General features: G+C 38.9%; 1 protein-coding gene across 3 annotated transcripts in view; it reads right to left on the bottom strand.

Annotated features, from left to right (window-relative positions):
- LOC139632725 (estrogen receptor beta-like) overlaps positions 1–19,438 on the bottom strand; it is a 93,067-nt gene that overhangs the window by 29,168 nt on the left and 44,461 nt on the right. The window contains exons 3-6 of one of the 3 annotated variants that reach the window (XM_071497878.1): positions 18,597–18,657; positions 4,115–4,202; positions 3,949–4,012; positions 141–285 (exon numbers count right to left, since the gene is read on the bottom strand). The gene's annotated coding sequence lies outside the window, so the exon portion shown is untranslated. Of the gene's footprint in view, positions 1–140; positions 286–3,948; positions 4,013–4,114; positions 4,630–18,596; positions 18,658–19,438 lie in introns of those variants that run through there. The other 2 variants (XM_071497879.1, XM_071497880.1) reach the window with 2 other exon arrangements.

Here is a 19,438-nt window from a genome sequence, read left to right as displayed (position 1 = left end):
ATATTCATTTTTTAGCAATAGTAAAAACAATCTTTATCTGACCTTTAACAGATGTTTTACTTGCTCAACCTTAAAGGAGCTAGTTATTCGTTTTGCTGTTGCTGCCTAGCTAACATTAGCATAAACAACTGTCTACTTACTAGTTCTGCCAAGGGCTTCAGCCATCATTGCATTTATAGGAGGTTATAATAGGTCCTCTGAGCAGCTTCTTCTTCAGGGCAGACTGGACACTACAGTGACTCTGTATCGGAAAGTGACGAGACCGACCAACCAGGCTGGGGCTAACTGGAGAAAAGAAAATAAATTATATTAATAGAAGCAAAACAAGAGGGTTGGTTTTCACCTCTGGAGATAGCTCTTTGTGAGTTAAGTAATGAAGTTCGATGCTGAACTCCCAACGTTTCTTCTGGACTGGTAAGTTAACAGCTGTTAATGCTAATGTTAGCTGTGTAGCAATCTAACCTAAGTTTTGGACAAAATTTTAAAGCATGAAATTAAATTTAAAGCGTGAAAATGAATATCAGTTTTTATGTTTCATTTTCTTCATAGTAAAAATAGACTGAGAAAAGAGGGATCTGATTGAAATAAACACAATCTAACTGGAAGAGATTCTTGCAGCCACTGTAAGTTTGTTTTGAGGAGAGTTTGAATACATTAAACTGTACATAATCCACAGGCGAATGCAACAAAGAAGGAAGAAATGGAGTTTGGATGGAGTGCAGCTTTGTTTCCTCCTCTCTGTACATTTGCCTGGGATGATTCATTCATTCAGCTTTTTACTTCTTTTGAAATACAGAATACTTGTTCTGATTCATGGATTCTTTCTCTCCCTACTTCAATTATCTTCTGATAATTCTATTTGCCATATTAGTCGCTGACACACACTGCAGCATGATGTTATATGATACGAGGCAGGACTATTTCCTTTCCAAAAAATACCGAGTGAACGGAGGAACTCTGTGTTCCCTCTTGTGTCCTCTCCTCTCCTTTAGCCTTTGCTCCAGTAGCACAGAGAACAGCGGAGAGAGAAAAAGATAAATGTGCCCTCCCCTTGGACTAGGAAATGTGTGTGTGCATGTGTGTGTGTGGGAGGGAGGGCTGTGAATTTCAGTGTGTGTTTAAGTGAGTGTGTCACGTGTTCGGACAGGGTGTCTGCACTGATGTGGAGTTGCTCTGCTTCTTGCGAGTCCAAATTCTTTGCAAATGCAAGCTGATTCATCCTTTGCCTACATATTTTTCCTTAATCATGTCTGAATGCGTTTCATCGGCCCTCTGTGCTCCGGCTGCTCCGGCAGTAATGATGGACAGGGAGAGGGAGCTGGATTCCCAGTGCTTTTGTCCGCCTGCTGTCTATTACTCCAATAATTGACTGAATATTCAGCTGCATGTGCTCTGAGATGAAGCACAGGTTAGGTCAGGAGGGCTGATGGATTATTAGCATCAATACAGATCTATCTTCTGAATGAGTGAAGTTGAACAGAGCTCAGGTATAAAGAAAACCAAACATATGATCTCAGTGGAGCTGGAGGGGGACTTGTTATTTTAGATTATTTTGAAGTTAATCAGAGAGTTGGATTAAAGAAACTATAACAAGAATTTCATTAAAGAGTAATTCATATGCTTCAGAAGCACAGACGGCTTCACTAACAGGACAAAAACAATAGGAACTGATGTCCACCTAAAGCCCGCAACAGCAATAAAAAAAGAGAGATTTTCATCCACGTGCATTTCATCTCCCACATGGACTAATGTCAAACTCCTCTGCCTCACTGGAGTCTCTGTATCTGCCACCAAACCCTGTGTAACTAGTCCCATACCAGCCTGCTCCAGCCTACTGTACCTCAGAGCTATGGTTGGACCGTACAGGATCACCTCTGGACAGCTAGTTGCCCTGTTATTTAAAGACCATGTGGTTGCTCATGATCGAATGAAGTCAGGGTGGTAGAATCATTTCCCAGCTACCACTGTCTGAAAACGTAGCTTTTCAGCCTACACCTAGACACCCCACACTAGCACTTATTATCTAACCCTCTGAGCAATTAGAGCACTGTAGCTAAGCACTTACACCGTTACTATATAGAGCAGTTTTTACTCTAACTAATTCTCTCATATACATTTTAAGCACCTTAAGAACCAATAAAAACAAACTCAATGGTCAAATATTGATATAGGATATATATATATATATATATATATATATAAAACAATTGTATATATCAACTAAAATCCATGTTAATAACTTTTTGGAATGCACTTGTGTATACAAAAGAGCTGTCTGTGTATGAAAGAGAAGGACGTGTATGTGTGAGAGTGGGTCTGCACTGTTTGTGATCAATGAAAGAACCTTGGGATTGATGGACTGTTGTTGTCAGATTCTCTCTTCTCCAATTTGGTCTAGATTCATCTTGAAAATGCTTCTGTCAGACGGAAGGACATTTGAATGAAGTGTTAAAAACATTCATTTTAATAATCACTAATTCTGTGGAGTTTTCAGCCATTAATTTAGTTTACACTTGAAATACAGCTTGAAGTCAAAGGCAAATGCTGATCTTAAATTGACTTGTCATCAACTGCTATGGTCATATCTGTGCATTATGAGCACCAGTAAAAAAATGCAGCCAAGATTAGAAGTACTACCAGACGAGTTACTGAGATCAAGTTGATGACCCACTAGCATATTTGGAATTTCTTGATAGAGAAAGAGGGTAATGGTCAGGACGGCTGCTTTCCAATTAAAGGTTATGGTGTACAACACATTAGCTATTAGCTTGGTTTTAAAAATCATTCAAAAATGTTATTCTAAATCCCTTCAAACTAATTTCTGCTTATTCAGAATTGGCCCTCGATGAGAACATCTGTGATGTTTCATATCATTTATCACTCACACTAGAAGTAAAGATGCAATGTAATAATGTAAAATAATCCTGAAATGCATCACCTCCTTCCCCCAGAACTGTTTCCTAACAAAGTATCTTTGAGCTTTCACTGGCTTTTAATTGTGATTTGGATCCACAGAGTGGAGCAGTGTGGGAGTTGGGGGGGTGGCAGAAGAGGTTACCTTGAACTCTTGTACCTTCAGTCCTGTGGAAATCCTTCCCTTGTCTGGGAAATTAAGAGCTTTCTCTAAATTCTCTGGCAGGACACGGTCTACTTTCAGCCCTTGACCAAAAGACTCAAAACCCCTGACGGCAATTTTTCACGAGAAACTCCCCGTTCCACATGGTTATGGGCTCCATGACAGACACGACATTTCACACTTAAGGCGGTGAATTGTGTGTGTATGCACAGACTGATATATCTTACTCATTCCTCTGTGCTGTAGAGATTCACTGTTGTCCAAAAGTGATTCATCAACATTTGCGAACAAGACTAGGTTCTTGCTCACAAACATTGATTAAAGAGATTTATATTTATCAAAAAAAAACTGCATGAAAACTGAGTAATCTTTGTTGAGTTAAACAAAGACACAGTAAAAGACGAAGTGTTTTTGTGGATGTCTGTTTACAGACACAGCAGAAAACTGTAAATCTCACCACTCACATTCCCAGTGTGTGACATTGACAAGAGCGATCCTGTGCAACTTCAGTGTTTCACACTGTGTGGGAACTTTAGAGCGCAGAGTTTTATACAGTTTTCTGCTCTGTGTCAGTACACAGCTGTTGACCAAACCATTTCATCTATTACAGCATCTTTGTTTAACCTCAACACTGATCATTTGTTCATAGTTAGGATTCACATGGTGCTTTTTTTTTTAACAAAAACAAACCTCTTTGACACAAGTAGATCGTTTTTCACATGCAGGATCTCCGCAGATTTATTTTACAGGTTTGCAAAGGTTGATTTACTACTATATCAATTATCAGAATTATTTATGAACATCACTTCACAAGTTGAAAATCATTTGGACACTAATTTGAGCCCATTTTTGCATGGAGGTGTATGACTTACCATTTCTTGCTGGTTGTGGGGGATCATACGGTGTGGTACTGGCCTGAGGTGGGTTGGGCCATTCCTATGAAAACACGTAATTACACCAAATAAAATAAACTTTCCATTGCAGGGCATTTTAGGCAGCTCTTCAGAAACCAATTCTGAGAAAATTCTTTTTACTTACCCTTATTAACTCAGTCAGGGGCAAGTTACGCTGGAAGCTCCCATCTGTCTCATAGGGTGTGGCTGCACACAGCTCCAACAGCAAAATACTGTGAACAGAAATCCAAGAAAGTTTCCCTTTCAGTTGAAAGATGAACACATGAAAGATTGATCCATCATCCATTTAAAACTCATTTAATACAGTAAATGAAAAAGAATGAAAATTAACTAATATGAAGTTACTAGTTTGAGAACAGCCGGTAAAAGTGACATTTAATAGGAGCTACAGCTAACAACAGTTTGATCATATCATTTATCTCAGGCTGTGTTAAACCTTACATCACTTGGTTGTGGCACTGTTTAGTGGCAAATGTGACCACAGTACAATAGTTAATTGAGTAATATCCATCATGGCCTCCTATCCACCAAATGATGCTGCGCTTGGAAAGTCACGCTCACAAATAGGGGTTGACGATCTTATGAACTAGCCTACTTTTCAGATTAATGCACAGATTGCCTCATTAAAAAGGATACATAATTTCAAAGTTCAAAGTCCTTGTTCTGCTCTGCAGCCTCTGCAAGTTTGTCTTCGCAGCACATGTAGCAGTTCTCCACCTGAAGAGAACAAGCACCATGTCACCGGCTGCAGTCAAAGATGGTGGAGTTACAGGCTGTCTGCGGGATGACAGACCTGCCTGCAGTATTTTTGAATAAGACAGTGTTGTTATACTTATATCTGCTCAATAAATGCCCTTTTAAAAAAAGAAAAGGAATTCAGTAAATGTGTTTTCTTGCTTTCTCCCAGAGAGTTAGATGAGGATATTGATACCACTCTCATGTCAGTAAGCTAAAAATTTAGCAAGCGCCAACAGCTAGCTTGGCTTAGCATAAAGACTGGGGGAAACAGGTACCTTGGTCTTATCCGAAGGTATAACAATACACCTACCAGCACCTCTTCAGACCACTAGTTAACATGTTTTATCTCATTTTTTAAAATCTGTACAACAGCTGAAGTGTAAGAATCACACTGTGGTTTTATAGGAGCAGCCATTTGTGAAGTCTCCACCTGCCTTGGCAGCTGCTCGAACTTACACAGGCTCATTTCAGTGCCCTCACTGGTAGCTACAGCAGTGGTGGGAAAAAATGGTTAAAAGATTGGCAGAAACGATAAAAGAGCTTCATGTGGCAACGTGACAAAGGAACTGGATCTGCAGGCACTGGTAAGAGATTGGCGCATGTCGTAACTAAATATTTTAGATAACTAAACAAACCAAAAACAAAGTCTCAGAGGCTTACGTCAAATTGGAAACTGAATAACACAGGACTCATAGGACTATTATCTACTTCCATCATCTAAACCAATGAGCCACCTTTTGGTTGGAATTCCTCTGTTGATCAGACAACATGATTATTATCAAGGTCCACTGTAGCAGCCAGCTGCTGGCCCTGTACAATCCAAGCCTTGAGACCACAAATGCTGTCTTATATGACCAAAACCTGATTAATTCATGATTATCAGATCTGCCCCGTCATGCTGGTCAGGCAGGTGTGTCTTCTAGAAATATTTGCCTACACAGAACAGACCGAAGTAAACTCCAATATTTAGAGCTGAGGGTGTTTTTGCATCAGTGCTGCACTGCTTTCAGCACTTTGCTGCCATGGAAACGTGGAGGTTGTTTACCCAACTCAGGCCTCAGGGTAGGAAAAAAGTGAACCAATTCAGCCAGTTTTCCACCGCATGAAAATGCTTCCTGCATTTATATAATATGTTTTCTTCTCATCATGTTTTGTGCACCTCCAACAACCTAAAACTACCATGAGATGCAATGAGCTGAGTCATAGCATTTCTCTCATATTTTCTTTCTACACTTGTTTTACTTCTTTATGATGAAAAAAAGAGTCATGTAAAAGTTGGCATTTAGGCATTTTCAGGCACTCCCAGAGCCGAACCCTGCCCAAATATGGAAGTATATGGGCCAGACTCGGGCCGAGGACCAAGGCATATGTTGGGCCAGAAGTTTCATTTTACTCTTTGGGATGTGTTTGCAATTATAATTTTAATTTCTGCTATTACTGTTTGGTAGGAGTTAATCCTGATGAAGTTCTTTTTAACCAAAAAATGTTATTAATTCATTCATGCATTTACTGATGAATTCTTTCACAAATCATCAACAGTGTGGCAGCAACATATTTCTGAGTACTTGATTACGATATGTTAAAATAAAGTTCCAGTAAATAATAGGTAAATAAAGAAAGAATCATGAGAATAGACAGGAAATCACTGTATGCTGTATATAGTATAAAGAGACAAATTGTGTAAATTTTCTTAAATAAATTGTTGATTATCTCCAGAGGACTTGTGCTGTCTAATGAATAACAGCAATGCCAAAACAGATGTTTGCAACAGCTGCCGTTTATCACTTTAAGTGGGTGACGCCTCCATCTGATCAAAGTTTGCAGATTTGAGCTTTTTTTTTTTTTTTTTTTTTTAACCTTTTTAAAGAAGGAGAACATTTTTGTCACACTCAAACACAAAGATATGCTCTGACTGACACCAGACCAGAAAGAGCAAGAGGGCAATGAGCATCTCCATTACCTTGGTTGCTGTGCAACACAAATTTTGAAAACCGCGTGGAAGACACAGATTTGCCACTTAACACGTGGTAATAAAGAGGATAATGATATCGAAAATAACAGACTTGGAGGGAGTTGGTGGTGGTTTCGCTGCATGCTGCTGACGAAAATGAGGAAAAAGCTCGTCCTAAAACAGAGGACGAGGGAACACAACGTCCCACCGGAGAGAACAGAGTGCATGTTGTGCAGAAACTCTGTCTTTAAAAGTTTAAAGGACTATTTCTGCACACATGCAACATGTGATGAATCTGTCCTATACGTTGCTTCTCAAGTATGAAATGCAGCATTTGAATGAGACGCCTTCTTGCTGCCACCAAACTGAAAACTTAAGCGATAAAGACCAGCATTGACTCATTTTTCTGGCTGTTTGAGGGCAGAGGAAGTAAACAGATTAAATAATTTCCACCTGATACTTGTAAGTCCAATATTCACTCTCCGTCAGCCCTGGATTGATCTCCACCAACTCCTCAACAATATTTTATAGCTGCTTGGAGGTAACCGACTAATTTAGACTTCTCACGTTGACTTTGAGTTGGTTTAGTTTTGGCTGAACTTTTGGATTTAACTATTTTGAATATGAGGACACATTGCTACGTGTAATGATCTCTTCTTTCTTCATGCCATCCTGCTGTCACAGTTATGTTTTCCCCATGTGACGCCTTTATCGTGCAAAATCTCAAACCTGATAAGAAACTGGTTATGAGTGTAACAGAGGAATCCCCTGTCTCCAGGATAAGTCTAGCTTGGGAAATCAGGTTTCTCTTATGGCCTAACCCAGTTAGGGACTGGGTTTTTCAAAGACAATCGGAGTCTAGTAATTTGGAATCAACTTTCTTCAAGTAAGATACCAGTGGATGAGGTGAACTTTCACAGGTCTTTACCCCCAGTATCCCATCGCCTAAAACTGACAGTCTTTAGTGTAACAGGATGTGATCCCTCACTGGCTTCCCAAACGAAGGCAGTACACTGAGTTTTTCTTGTTTTGTGAAGCAGAGTTTATGACGTTATATGCATTGAATTCTAAGACTTTATCTGACATAATGGTCCGAGGAAAGAAAGGGGCAAAAGGGACTCTGCTGGGGAGTCAAAGTCTGGATTCAGGCTAATAAGACTGAGAGCATATGAGCTTTTCAGTCTGCTGAACCATAGAGATCACTTTTGTTAGAGACCCTGAATGGTAATTTATGGTCGAGTGTTTACAGCATCAAAGAACATGGAGTAACACACACAGTGCTGTAATTTTCTGAAGGTCTATTACATAAAGTATTATCATTAAAACCTTGGTTGGGCTTTCAAGTCATGCCCATCTCCAATGAAAAGAACTTATATCAAAATGGCATTGAGTTATGTCAGAGAGCAAGATTATAAAGACATGAATGGCCAAAGATCCACAGATGTTTAGGACAGGGGAAATCCAGACATGATTACAGACTCTGGTAAATGAAAATAATCAATTTTATTCCAATATTACTTTGATGTATCTGAAAATCACTTTTGTCTTGAAATTAAACTTGGATACAGCAGTCGACAAAATAATCTCACCACAAGGTCCATTGAGAATCTGTTCTGGAGCTTTTGTTCATTTATCATGATCTTTATTCACAGATGGGGTTTGCTCAGTTCTTGTAGAATTGCAAATGTTCAAACCTCCATTTTTCTCAGCAGCAGAAGGACGTATCGGCTATGTTGGTTTAAAATTTAACTTTTGACCTTGGAAACAGCAGCTCTCTCAAATTTCCACTCCCAAGGCCCATCTTGAATAATGAACAAATCTGTCTTCATTTCTTCCTATAAATAGTATTTTAGCAGTATTTTAGCACTGTTCACTTTTCAGTTCACATATTCTTTAAAACCAGTCTGTGGGAAATTTATACTACTAAAATGTTGATGCCATCTGGTGGCAGCATCAACAACACTGTGCTAGAATAATTATAATAGATTGATAATGGGAAACTGAGGAAGACAAAACATGCAACAGTTATCTCCTAGAAACCTGGACAAAAGAAAGGTGGCTGTATGCGGAGAAGTCTTTAGAATGGGCTGGGCCTGGTGGACCGTTATATTCAGTCTGAAAATACACACTTTGGTGGATCTTGAGCCTGAACTGGGACACAACTGGATTTAGACTTCACAGTTTCCTCCTCTTGTATTTCTTCTTGCTTTTTTTCCTTTCAGAAAAAAACAGGGCTTCCTGGCTCTGCGCCACTAATGTTCATCTAATCCAATGAGATTATTTTCTGCCTCTGTCTGCAGCTTTGCCTCCAAAAAATACTCGCAGTGCTGAAATTCCAATATGATAAGTGCCTTGTTCAAACACTGCATGAACGTAAGCCATCATCACTTAGGTTTCCAATCAGATCCTCCAGCCAATGCAGACATTTGAGCCAGTTACTTTATAATGAAAATAGCAGAGCCGTGTCCCAATTTCAGACTAAACAGGGAAAGAAACTCAATCAAATAGGTTGGAAATAAGACAAGAGTTTTGCCAAATTATACAAATCACTTCAAAGAGAGTGAATATTGGTAATAATTTCCTATTGCACAAGCAAACTCTGCACAAAATAAAGCTGATCTGGAAGCTGTTATGGATGTTTGGGTAATAATTTTACCTCCATTTTCTTGAGGGTTTGATTTGTTTTCAGAGATTTTAGTTTTGTTACTGGGGACAGTGTTATAGCTTACAAATAAATATTATTGCCAAAACTAAAAAATATAAGACCTAAATTTGAATTATCTTTTAATTAGCAGTGGCACTTAAGGTCTAAGTTTGATCGATGTCTATTGGCTCACATCTTGTATAATTTCAGTGCAAAACAGAAAGGTACATATATTTTTATACATTCTAACATCAAAAGTAGTAAAAGTGATGAATTATTTGTTGTAAACTATTAGTACCTAGTATGAAATTGGGGACATTAATACATATTTTATCAGAGTAGATGCACAGCTACAATGTCTGCCACATTATCTGCAGCTGTATGTGAATAAGATTTGGGAACAGAAGATTTCTCAGCAGCTGAATCGTGTTCTTTCTCCCTGTGATGATCAGTAACAGGTGAGGGGCTTGTAAAAGGATCAAGATACACTGCAGATACAGTAAAAAGACTAAGTGGCGTCCACATCAGGCCTATCTCATCTTACAGGACACAGAAACAAGAACAAGATTTCCCTTTGTTCACCATCCAACTCATGAAAGTCACTTACACTTCAACTGGCATTTCAACTGTATTAAGTCTCTACACGTCAACTGACACTGCAAGTAGTTTTTACTCTTCAAATGAAACTTCAGAGACTTTTATACTTAATTTGTGTAAACAATATGCAAACCAACACTTCAACTATTAACACTGCACACTATCCAAATATCTCTCACACTTCAGCTTCAACTGAAACTCAAGTTTTAATTGCTTCCTTCTCTTGACTTTTTGTAATTAACTTCTTTGATTTCTTTCTTGGATTTGTTTCTCTTAGAAATAAATGCCTTCACTAATGTCACTTCAACAGTCACTTCACTTCCTTTCAGTGCTTCTTCAACTGCAACACCCATACACTGCATATGCAAGTTTTAGCATAAGTGAGCACTGCATACACAATGACACTTCAACTACTAGCAGTGCACACATCAACATTTTGATTCCTCATGTTTACAGTTTAATTTACATTCCAAATACTTTCATTTCCCCTGTTTTTATTCCATACACTTCGAACTCTTAATTACTCTTCAATTACTTAAATAACTTACTGCACAATTACACTTCAGCTGATTTCAACTGCTAGTGGCTCTTGCAATTCTGCTGAAATTTCAAACCCTTTCAGTGCTTCAACTTCAGCTGAAACTCCCAAACAATAATTCACATTCAGTTTTTTTTTTTTAACCCTTTTAAACTGTCTCTTGCACTTCAGCGTTTACTGAAATTTTAGTCGCTTCCATGTACAGTTCATCTTACATTTCAAATGTATTTCCTGTCATTCTTTAAACGACAGTTTAACGGCTTTCATTGCTTAGACATCGACTGGCATTTCACCTGCTTTCATCTCAGTCTACAGGTCACCTTTTTTCAGCCCTTGCTCTTCAAAAACTTTCAGTGCTTAGTTAACTTTAACAATTTAACTTCCCATAGGGCTTTAACTTTTTGCTTGCACAATTCAACAGCATTTCAGACCCTATCGGTACTTAAACATCAACCAACACTTCAACTACTTACGCCTTACATACAGACAACTAAGAATTTAAGACATTTGAACCTGTTTACATTGTTTGCACATGCAATTATAAGCGTAAGCGAGCCCACTTTTTACAAAATTTCATCTTTCTCAAAGACATACATTTTTGTTTCAAGCTTGCCCTCAAAAATAATAATTGTAATAATATAATATAACTGTAACTTTTCTTAATTCAGTGATCTACAGTAGTTGAGTCATGAACTTTGGAGATTTTCAGAACAGCTTATCTGCTTCATCTCCACAGATAAACTCAGCTAACCATTTAGTCTCATTAATTCTGAGACTGATACAGTAAACACACTTTTATTACAGCACAGAGCTGTAACCGGAGAGGTATGTTTGCTCACTTTTAATAAATGCTCTCTTAAAATCCTGAGGGCTTTACAGGAGAAACAGAGAGAGGTGATAGTTGAATATTCATGCAAGCAAATCAGACGTCTCCTCTGAGGAGATCTAATACCCTTCATTTGACTGTGGCTTTATCGGTGAACCTACTGTCAAAAAGGTAGAGTTTCCTTTTTTTAAAAAAAAAATCTATCAGCCTTTTTATTAGACAGATCTCTTTTTTTGCTTTTTTCCTTCCCAAATAACTGTCTTCAGTCTGAACTGATAGACTCTTTAATGCACCAAGCAGGCTTCTCTCTGCTTCACAAATGCAATGACACTATTCAGCTCTGACCTTTTTTCCTCTGTTGGCACTGCACCATCCATGACAATGAAACAGGAGGAGGTTAATATAAGTTTGGCAGTAGGAAAAGTATATTCGCAAAGGTTCGAACTCCTCTCTCTCGCTCGCTATCTTCTCCTCTCTCTTCATTGTTCTCCCGTTGCACAAAGGGGCCTTTCAGTGTCCAGATGTGATGGAAATTGAAATCCAGAGTAAAATCAGGGAATAGTGTGTATCACAAAGGAGGAGGCCATTCAATCAGGGAAAAGTCTTGGTCTCCATTTCTGCTTAAAGCAGGAATGAGTCAACACCAGGCATGATGATCTGTGGGTTGCCTGTTTCACATGAAGCTCACAGGTGGGAGCAGGTATGAACTCATGTATTTTGTATTCTTATATACTGTATATATGCGAATACACAGGTTCAGGAGTTCATTTTCACTGAGTTTTTGTTGAAAAACAAAACAACTGCACTGCTTGTTGATTCAAATGGGGTTCTTCTGCAACCCTTTTAACTGAGTAAAAGTTTTAGGAAAGTCTATTCTCTTGTTCCCATTTATTCTTTTAATTTTGCTTGTATTAAATCAAAAAAAAGTTATGTTAAATGTTCCACTTGGTCCTTACATACAAGTAATCTGAGGCCAAAAAACAAGCTAAATGCTACTTAATGAACTACATTTAATTTAAAGTTAAATTCAAAAGTTCAGCTCAAGAAACTGGAAGAGATGTTCTTCACAAATCCACCTTCTGTCTGAAGAGTTGAGCTTCTTAATACTAACAAAGCTACCACTGACAGGTATGATTAAGGTAGTCTAAGTATGTGTATGTGTGTATCAGCACATTATTGAGACACTGTCAAGAGAAAGTTGCTCATCCTTCTCGTCACACCTGCACTCAGTGTTCAAGCTCGGTGAATGTTTGGGAGGAGGCTCAATGGTGCCATCTACTGAAAGGAGAAACAACATCGACTCACTGCAAAAAAAAAAAAAAGAAATAAGAAATAAGAAAAACATTGGATTCATAGAGTCTATGGTCTATGTTCAGGATATAACTGTATCACAGGAACTTCACTCGATTTATGTTTTTCAGTGATTTAGAGAGAGAAAATTTACACAGTTCACATTTGAGTTTGAAAAGAACTGATTCTGGGAATATTTGAGGCTGACAAGCATTTTAAAACAACAAAGAATGCCGCAAGTTCACATGATGAAGTCCACTCCATTGGAAGTGACAACCACACTTGAGAATGACTGATTACATTAAAGTGACACAAATTGCGCTACATCTGGGAGGATGGAGGGTAACGCAACTCAGCTTGACATAACCTCCAGACGGGATCGTCTGCTTTTCAAAGACAGTAAATGATGAACATAAAGTAGCATAATTTCTTTCTCTTCAGCATTTAGAAACATTTTCATGAGCTTTCTGAGGTAAAAAAAAACATGACTGTGAAACCGTCCACATATCTGCAGCATCCTCTCCAAACCTAATGGTTTAGGTTTAGGTTCACTCCACCATCAATTAGTGCAGAGGACTGGATGTGCCCAGCTGTGTGCCACAACTGTGGCTGCTTTCTAGGAATATGCTGTGCAAGCTTCCCAGAATCAGACCGGAGCATGACTGGCTTCAATAAATATTCACCTGGCTGATCCAAACAGCTTTCCTCTGAATTATTTACAGACACAAGCAGGCAGTCGCAGATGAACAGACTGCCTGTCATAAAAACCCCAAACAGAACAGAATGAGCTATAGATTAAAAAAAGCTTCATGTCATTGTCAAGTCATGCAGGTTTTCTCCATTCAGAAACAAGTTTGAAGTACTCAGTGATATACCAATGTGCCATAGAGCTCTATTGTCATCCAGAAACCATTGAGGGTCCCATATTTTACACTTTTTCAGTATTTTATTTGAAGTGTTGATATCCAAAAGAACCAAAAACCGTCTCAGTGTAGTTTAAAAACTCCTCTCTGTGGCTTCTCTCTGGAGCTCTACTAACAACAGGTCAGTGAGCCAATCAGAAGAGAGGCTCTGACCTTCAGGTAAACACTCAGAAGAACCAATTCCTGAGAGTGGTGACTGATTTGTTGTGACCTCACAAAGTTATATAAGTCCTGACGGCTCGTTTTACGGCTCAGTTTCTGAATACAGGCTGTGTGCATTTCTCTGTGGACTGAGGCTTTGATACTTTCACAGTATTACTATAGAACCTAGACCTGCTTTATAATCACAAACACATGGACATCTACCTTTATACAATATGGGACCTTTAATCAATGAGCCACACATACACCCACCCACCCATTTAATCACTCCTTCTATTATTCTTTGTCCTCTTTCTATTAGGTAAATAATCATGTACTAAGTTTGTGAACTTCAGTTCCCACAATGCTTTGAGGAATCAAGAAGCAATGTTACTATGGATTCAGTGAGTTCTGCTGTGGGCTACAACTTGAGCCCCATGTATTTGTTTACATTCTGGCAAACTGGCGCCATTATAAGTATGCTAAATAAACAATTAGCAGTCTCTGTTTGAAATGTACTCACACATGTAGACACAACTGTCAGCGGATCACTTTGATACTGAAGTAGACGTGATGATTATCAGGCAAGTTCTGCGGCTCTAAAGAGTTCAACTGGAGATAATGATATCCTGGAAAAATGTACGTCACACTGAATCTAAAAATATGTGTGTATCATGTCTGTGTGCTCAGTCTCAGCCTGCTAATGAGTCCTGTTGTTTTTAGAATACCATCATGCACCTGTCTCTTTCAACTCATAGAATATGCAGCCCCCCCCCCCCCCCCCCCAACACAAACACAAACACACACACCAGAGTGCTGAAAATAGCCCCCAACATGCCCACTATCAAGCTCTATGATGAACGGAAAAAAAGTTTTTAAAAAAGTTATCTGAATTATGAACTGCCCTCTAAAGTGGCTTACTTCTCAAAAACCATCATACTTCTTACTGCTGTTTTACCAAACAGCTCTATATTATTTGACGATGTGTTAAAATCTGATCTAATTATAGTTAGACCCATCTGAATAAATACAACATAACTAAACTAAACCAACCAGTCCAATTAAAATCCAACTTCACTTCTCATTAATATATTAAAGCTGGCATTCATCCAAATGGCAGCTTTAATTATCCCACTGGCAAACAGAATCATCTCCTCAGAATCATTCGAACTTTGGATTTTATAAACTTTTTTAATAACACTGCAGGTGAGTGAAAACTTTATTTAAGCAGCCAGGTTTTCAGGAGAAAAACTAATTAGACTTTCTCCCATCAAACTTCTGTTTCCGTGTTGTAACTGCAAGTTCCGCCTTAAATCAAAGATAGAAAATTAATGAGTGTGTATTTAGTAAGTGTGTGTATGTGTGTGTGTGTGTCCAGATGCTAAATGTGGGCCATCATGTCTGAAGCAGGTAATGTAAAAGCAAAATATCACTATTACCAATTACAAAAATGTTTTCGTTAATATATAATATTTGAAAATATTATGAAGTGAGTCAACTTTGTCACTAATGTGCTGTCACTAATGTCTTAACTAACGGTGGAACATGAGGTGGAAGGAGTGATGGGTTTTATGTTGTTTAATGTCCCATGTGATATAGTTCATTTAATATTGTTTACATTATCTATTGCTACATATGACATAAACAACAGCATCAGGTTTATTTTTCGTGCCATGCATGAGATGTTACTAAATCTAATTCACAACTATGGATTCAGCTCTAAATAGAAAGTGTCACCTGACTCCTAACACCTGCTATGCTATTGATTAATGGGTCTTTTGATACCTAGAACCAGAGTAGAAAACAAAATCTAAGTAATTAAAGGTGAATTCCAGTGGTTTAATACTGCCATAAAAGTGCTGGAAATTGGTATTTAAAAAAAAAAATTAAAAGAAATAATGTAACAGAGGCTGAGCAAACCAGCTTGTCCCTAGCATGGGTCAAAATGATCTGAATGATTGAGCAGGTTGGATTCTTTTGCTCGGAAATTCAAATCCGTGATTTACCCGACTTGACATCATAGCAACTACAATCACAGCTTCCACCATTGTGACTAGTAGGGACAGTACTATTAAATAAACACTATTCAAATACTTATAATATAGTATATATATAGTAATTTATTATTGTATGTGATATATTGACATTCTAATATATTAGTGAAGTCACAAGACACAAGTCTAAGAATAGGAGTATGTTTACCTTAGACATTTTCTGTCTTGCTCAGCCACAACAAGCAGCTACAATAACTTGTTTATGTGTTTCTTGTAAAGACAACAACAAGGTGTGAAAATCTTACTGCAATCAACTGTGATCAGAGATGATCATACGAATGCCTGTTTTTCGGAACGTGGACGTTTTGATCTGACGTTCTGCCTGCAGAAGCTAACGTGGCTAGTGGGCTAACAACAGTAGTGCACAAAGCTGTAAATTAAACTGTCACTGTCCTTACACCCACTACAGACTAACAGCATCCTTCCTTATTTGCTGCTTGTATTATTTCACCTGCTGTTATAAAACAAGAATATAAACAATCCTGATGTTCACTGAAGGCCTGTAGATATGAACATGAAGTTAGTTTTGGTGCGACTGCACTGTGAGAGTCAGGGAGCTGAAAGAAAATCTACATCCATTGAGGTACAGTGTACCAACCTCAACTCAACACTAGAGTGCAGTGTGTCCTCACATATGTCACATGTTGTGTCCACACTGACCGGTTTCACACACAGCTCAGTGAGAGGTCTGGATGCCTTCAGGAGTCTCTGTGGACCAGTGACTATAAACACAGAGACACCTGCTGAGGCTGTCTTATCTCTCTGTTAACAGTTCTGATGGTGACAGCGGATACAAATGAACACACGCACCACTGTAGCTGTTTACGATCTCTAATGCTACACATGTACCTGAAATGTGCACTGCATAGATTGTGTCTTATGTATTTCATTATGATGTGTGAATGTGTGTGGTCTGCCATGCACTTATGGATAAATAAAGTTAAATTAGATTGAACTGAATGAATCTGGTTTTGCATATACTGTGCACCTCAGCTCTGATGCCAGCAGGGCTACTGCTATTAGAACCTGTGAGCTTTTCCAGAGTCAAAAGGGGCATTACAGGACACTGAATGATTGTGAAACCCAGATTTTTAGGGGTCCAAGCAGTGAGCAGTGAGCAAGCTAGCACCAGAGGGGGGAAGCAGCTAGCTACAAGATATATTTACAAATTGAAATAATAAAGCCTTTGTGACATCACACATATTAGAGGTTTTAGAGCCATATACAATACAGGATCTCACCTAAAAAATATCAAATTTAGTTAGTTAGCTAGCATTGCATGGGGGGTCTTGCTCGACCCCCTGTGGGCACTGCGCCCAGCCTTTGTGCTGGGGGATGCCATAAAGCAAAACCAGCTACATGACAAAACCCTTCACAATAGCACCTGCTAGCTTGTAAGCTGCTAGCCAAAACATTAGCTAGCATTATCATGGGGGGGGGCATGCACTCAGCTAACATTAGTATTTACTGACATTGGCATTAGCTAACATTTTCATTAGCATGGGGGGGGCTTGACCCCGGGTGGGCCCTGCTCCCAGCTATCGAGCTGGACACCTCAGAGCGTCACACAGGGCTGCTCTCTCCAGGTGGAACATGGTCGAGTTCTGATCCCACTGCTCATCCTGCACTCAGACACGTCCTGCTTCAGTGAACCACTCCAACACCAGGTGGACCGAGTCAGGCGGTGACTGAGATACGTATGTACATATGTATGGTTGGACAACCCACTGACTGAGGCTCTGGCTGTCGCCAGCGCAGAGGCATTAAAAAAAAGGAGGTGGAGTGGGGCTGGCCTGACCCCAGGGGGCCATGTGCCCAGCCACCGGGACAGACGCTATAAAAGCTAATATGATGATTACCTTACTTCCATATTTGTCATAACAACGACAGCCTCTTGCAGGTGGAGGGTGTTGAGTTTGTGGAGCAGTACATCAGAGGAGATGATTGTCTCAATAAATAACTTCAAAGAGAGACTTAGGATTTTTAAATGTGATGCTTTGGTGCATCCAGGTCATAATGAGGAAACAGATTTCAGACCTTTCTTGGAAACTGTCTTACCCCTTCTCCTTATTGTTTAAAGATGGTTGGCATACATTTTACTAATTTTTATTGACTATAATTACGATGGCAACTGATATCTTCTTGTCCACATAGCCTACTTGTAATATATTATGATATGCAGGAGAGATCTGTCAATATCAGGAATTACAACAGTCCACTCTAGTTTACTTCTCTTTCCATCCACACCCTGAGGAAAACCCTGTGGTGGAGGAAATCAGTCTGCATTTCTTTTTCCCCTTTTCTGGATTTTTTTGCTACATATTTTACTCTGATATGCCCTAACACAATAAAGACATTTTTACAATATCCTTGGCTCTTTGCAACTGTGCCTGTAGTAAATCCAGGAGCTGTTTTTTACTGACTTATAAAGAACATAATTTTTCTGGTTTTGTCTAGTTTGATACAAAGTGCAGCTTGTTACGAGTGAATGAGACTTGTATCTGTGAAACAAATCTTCATGAAAAAATTCAAGTTTGTACATTTGCAAAAGAGATTTGCATTTAAAAAAAAATGTGCATGTGTAGAAGAGATTTGTATCTGTAAAAAGAAACAATGTGAATAAAAACTGAACAAATGATATTGATGGTGAGGTAACACAGAGACACTGAAAAGAGAGCTTTGGTCAACATCTGTGAACAGATACAGAGCAGAAAACCGCAAAACCCGATGCTGTCTATGTGTTACCTTACGACTGATATCATTTGTTCAGATTTTCATCAGTCTTTTTCCCAAATACAAATCTCTTCTACGCAAGCACAATTTCTTCACCTTCATAAACTTGAATTACTCATGCAGATTTACTCTACAGGTTTGCAAATGTTGATTTACAGTTTACAGACTTGCCATTTCTTGCTGGCGGAGGCGCCACACACAGCTCCAACTGCAGAAACTGTTGACAGGAAGCCTGGAAAGATATAAAAAGGTTCCCTTTGAGTGAAAGGATGACTTTAAAATGCTCTTATGTAAATTAATCTGTCCATGAAAAGAACATAAAAAGATGATCATCAAATTAAAACTCAAAGTTGATATTTAAAGTAGCTAGAGCTAATAGTTAATAGCTAATTTAATAGTTGTATGGAGCTCCACAATCCAGTGGTTGTGATTGAATCCAGCTCCAGAATCTTCCTTGATGATCTACTTTCCTGATGAATCGTACAGATCGCCTCATTAAAAAGCTTCTATATTTAGAAATGTAATTTTAGAGTTCAACAGCTGAGAACCAGCTCATTGTTAGCTGTCAGACAGCTAGCCCGCTAACTGTAGCTGGAGACAGCAGCTGCTATCTGCTCTGCAGCCTCCAGGAGCTCATGAAGTTATTCTCCACAGAAGCAGAACAAGAACCAAGTCACCAGCTGAGGTCCGACATGATGGAGTTATTACACTGTGTGTGAGACCGGAGACCCGCCTGCGGGCTGGGAAACAGGAAGCAGCAGCCTGAGCTAAGTGGTTAGCAGAGACTGAACTTTCAAATTAAAACACTTACATATATCAACCCATGGATAAATAACGGCCCTGTCCAAACGAATACTCCATGTGAAGTAAGCAAACAGTATGACTGGTTGTGACAATTTGTGAACAGAAGAAAGCCCTGTGGGTGAAAAAAGGCAGCAAACAAACCACCGAAATAAAGAAGCATCTCAGCGGCGGAAACACACGAATTACAACTTCCGTTCGGTCAGGACTTT

Source organism: Trachinotus anak, unplaced genomic scaffold, assembly GCF_046630095.1.
Source record: "Trachinotus anak isolate AG129_WGS33_773 ecotype Australia unplaced genomic scaffold, CSIRO_AGI_Tana_v1 ptg000015l, whole genome shotgun sequence".
NCBI lineage: Eukaryota > Metazoa > Chordata > Actinopteri > Carangiformes > Carangidae > Trachinotus > Trachinotus anak.
Note: the sequence above shows the minus strand (reverse complement) of the source record. Positions and strands in the feature narration are given on the sequence as shown.